This window comes from Dasypus novemcinctus, chromosome 13, assembly GCF_030445035.2.
Source record: "Dasypus novemcinctus isolate mDasNov1 chromosome 13, mDasNov1.1.hap2, whole genome shotgun sequence".
Classification (NCBI taxonomy): Eukaryota; Metazoa; Chordata; class Mammalia; order Cingulata; family Dasypodidae; genus Dasypus; species Dasypus novemcinctus.
In genome coordinates, this window is record NC_080685.1 from 20,799,061 (window position 1) to 20,802,651 (window position 3,591).

Sequence of the window (3,591 nt, forward strand, 5' to 3'; positions counted from 1 at the left end):
CGCCGGTTGGTGGTGAAGGGTTTACTAGGCCTTTGGAGAAGGTGACCGGGGCGCGACACCCGAGAGGGTTGAGGAGAGGTGAGCGTGGGTGAGGTCCCCGAGGCCGCCCGTCGTAAGTGAGGAGGTTCGGGGCCCCACGCGCGCAGCTTGGAGCCTGGAGGAAATGGGAAAGCGCCTTCAGCGCCAGGAGCAGAAGGCAGGGGCACAAATGAACACCAGGACGTGCAGACGGCGCTCTGCGCCCCGGCCCCGCCCACAAGCAGACGGCGGGGGTGGGTTCATCCCGGTTGGCGCCCCCCCACCCCGTCCCCAAGCCGCCCCCCGCCGCCCACCTAGGTGCTGCACAGGTTTCTTGTGTCCTTGCGATACCGCCCAGCGGCCTGGAGACACTGATGGACGGGATTCCGTGCAGTGTCCCTTGGGAGCCTCGCGGAGCGCGAGACCCAGGGGGGTGAGGTGGACAGGGGCGCCAGCGCAGCCTGTGCGGTGTGCGGGGGAGCCAGTGCGGTGGCCGGCCGCCCGCAGCCGCTGCTTCCGGGCGGGAGTCTCCCGCGCCGTGGCCTGTGGTTGGCGCCCGGGGCTGGGGATGGTGTGGAGACAGCGATTGCGTGGCTGGCGGCGCAGGGTGGCAGGAGAGTGGCGACCGTGAGCGCAGAGTGAAGCGCCACGGGGTGCCGCGTGCCGGCTGTCTGCGTAGCTCCCTGGCAGGGGAGACGCCACGGTCACGAGGGCGGCTTCCCCAGGGCGAGCTGCTCCACCACACTGGGGACCTGCTGACCCCTGCGATTTCCCCACGTGGGGAGAACTCTACTGCATCATTTGCGTTGGTGGGAGGCTGCGTGCGCGCTTCCCCCACCGTTCTGTGTTTCATGGCAGACTTGAAGAGCTGTCAGGACGGGTCACACCCTGGCGAGCCTCGGGGTTCCACCACACCCGCACCTTCCAGCCGCTTCTCCGTGGACTCCTCATGCCTCACGTGGCTTCCTCCTTCTCTTCCGCTTCTTTTTCTGTCCTGATCTTCTTTCTGCCTGGGAAACCTCACTCCTACCACCCCAGAATCACCCCCTTTTTACGGCTCTCCTGACCCCTTACATAACGGAACCAAGGTACCTTGACAAGGTACAACAGTGACATTAATATCCAATAATTGTTATCAGTAATAGCCTCTAAGTCATTATTTTCTAACTTTTTCTTGGCATTGCATTCCTTTCTGTGCCTGAATAGATTCATAATGTTCAAACATCAGTTTATTGGTGAATGATAAATTGCTTAAGGAATATTCACAGACATCTATCCTTGGCACTTTTGTTCTTTTAGTCATCCTTTTCCAACCAGTAAATGCATAACTGTAACGCGTTCTGCCAAGAAGCAGACCCTTGAGGGCATATTTCCACAGCTGCTTCCCCTCACAGGTTGGGGAGCCTGGACAGTGGACACAACATCCCGGCTTCCTTGAAACCCACTTCCTTTTGCCTGCACTTGCCTGTTTTCTTCCCGTGCTCCCAACTTTTGAAGCTAAGGTGAGTGTGGATGACAACAGCAGGATCTCACCGTTGCTGGGGAATGTGTGAGCTCCCGTGGTTCTCTTGCTCCTGTACAGGGTATTGGGCTTCTTGCCAGGGAAGAAGGAATCTGGCACGGCCCCTCACATGCCCTCTTCCGGCCTCCCTCCCTCCCCTGGGCGAGGACAATGTGGAGGGACATGCCCACATGGAACCCATGCCCCCTCTCCTCCAAAGACTCACCCAGCTACACAGAATGCCAGAATTGCTTGCCCAAGTTTCCTTTGCCCACGTGTAGCAGTTCCACAACCTGAGTGGTCAAAGTGAGCGCCAAAGGTAACCTGGCTCTGCTCACACCCAGGACTGGGGCTGGGGTGGGCAGGTGTGGCCAGATGGCCTTCTGTGAAGAGACAGTCAGTGGATGGAGCTGGAGGTGCGGGCAGAGCAGAACACCAGCTGGTTGGAGCAAGACTGGCAAGTGGTAAAGGAGGTTTGCACCACTCTTCCTTTTTCTCATGCGGCCTGTTCTTAGTCCAGGGATTCTAAATCCATCCTTACCCTCCCAGACCTCGTCCTCCAATTGTTATCAAAGTAAGAGATACAATGTCTTTTAGAGATGATTTTTTTCTTTTAAACCTTGATAGATAGCTTGAAAACATTTAGACTGAGGTACATGGCAAACCTGCCAGGAACCTTCGCAGGTGCCAGAGCACAAAGTAAAAACAGAGTCCTCAAAGCTGCCTGTGCCCCGAGGTTGATTGCTAACATCGTTTATTTGGACTTCTCTTTGGTGGGCTTGAGAACAAAGAGGACTGAGTTCAAGTTTCTTTCCCAGGCTAATTTGAGAAGTCCTACAGGCAGTCCTTGCCCCCAAGAAGCTACAGGGGCAAATTCTGTGCCCTAAGGGGAAGGATGATCAAGTCTAAACCTGCCCCTTCAAACCCCAGGTTTCTTTGCACAGGGTGGCCTTGGCTTTACAAACAGTATCAAGAAGAGGAGTTTTTTTTAAAACAGTTTACAAGAATTCGTGGCCACAAGCTTGACTTCTCATGGGTTTTCCCCTTCCCGTGAGTACATGAGATTGGTGTGGTGTTCCCCGACTGGTCATGACCACCAAGGGATGGTCAGAGGCTTATTCCAAGACTGCCTGGAGGGAGGGAAAAAAAGCTTCAGGCAGTTGATCAGAATCAGTTGGCATCTAGAATTCAGTCCTGAAAATATAAGAAGGCAATCCCCTGTCTTTGGAACCCTTTCCATGAATCCTTGTACCAAAGCTGAGATGCCAATGGAAATTAGAAAATATTCTGGACTGAACCAAAATGAAAACACTGTGTATACCAGCACAGCCAAACCAGTCCTTCAAGGGCAGTAAACCGCTTTGAATGAGAAGCCTAGGAACTCCTGAATGAGCAAAGTCTCCAAGTCCAAAGGCAAAAAAGGAATGAGATGGAGAAAATACGAAGGGCTAAAATTCAAGACAATAGCAGGATTTCAGAAGGTAGAAATGAATATGCAGAAGAGAATATGAGCAAAGTTATTACAGGTTTTCTAGTGACTTGAGCACATTTGAGTTGTCAGAGAGCTTGCAGAAAGTTGGGTTCCTGGGACACCTGCTGCTGGCAGTGAGAATCAAAAACAATCTGCTAGGCAGGATGGTTTTGGCGATGCCCACTGCTGGCAGTGAGAAGTAGAAAATGATCTGCCATACACTGGGTAATGGCTGAAAACGAGAAGAATGAAGGTGTAAGGATGGGCAGGAATATATGAAATCAATCTGCCTGCCATTAGGTGCATTGGCCAGGAATCGAACCCGGGTCTCCTGCGTGGGAAGCAAGAATTCTGCCACTGAACCACCAATGCCACTACAGTTGCTGGCTCTCTTTCCCTCCAACTGTGTGCAGGAAAAATGGCTTTAACATCCCTCAAAATTTCCAAGGTAATTTTCCACAGTGTTGTTTATGGAGGAAGAACCAAAAGACGGAGTGACAGCACCCAAAGCTAAAGCTTGCAAGGGACAAGTGGCTCAGGCAACAGGATAAAGTAAGGACATGCAAATTAAACTATGCAAACCCCTCTTATGTCAGTGAGA

At 53.0% G+C, this 3,591-nt stretch overlaps 2 non-coding genes across 2 annotated transcripts; one reads left to right on the plus strand and one right to left on the minus strand.

The window, feature by feature from the left end:
* The first annotated feature begins 693 nt into the window (after nucleotides 1-693).
* LOC131273182 (U1 spliceosomal RNA) lies at nucleotides 694-856 on the plus strand. The gene has a single exon (XR_009180343.1). It is a non-coding gene; the product is annotated as a U1 spliceosomal RNA (small nuclear RNA).
* Nucleotides 857-3,291: 2,435 nt separating this feature from the next.
* Nucleotides 3,292-3,362, minus strand: TRNAG-CCC (transfer RNA glycine (anticodon CCC)). Its single transcript has one exon. It is a non-coding gene; the product is annotated as a tRNA-Gly (tRNA).
* Between the last annotated feature and the right edge of the window lie 229 nt (nucleotides 3,363-3,591).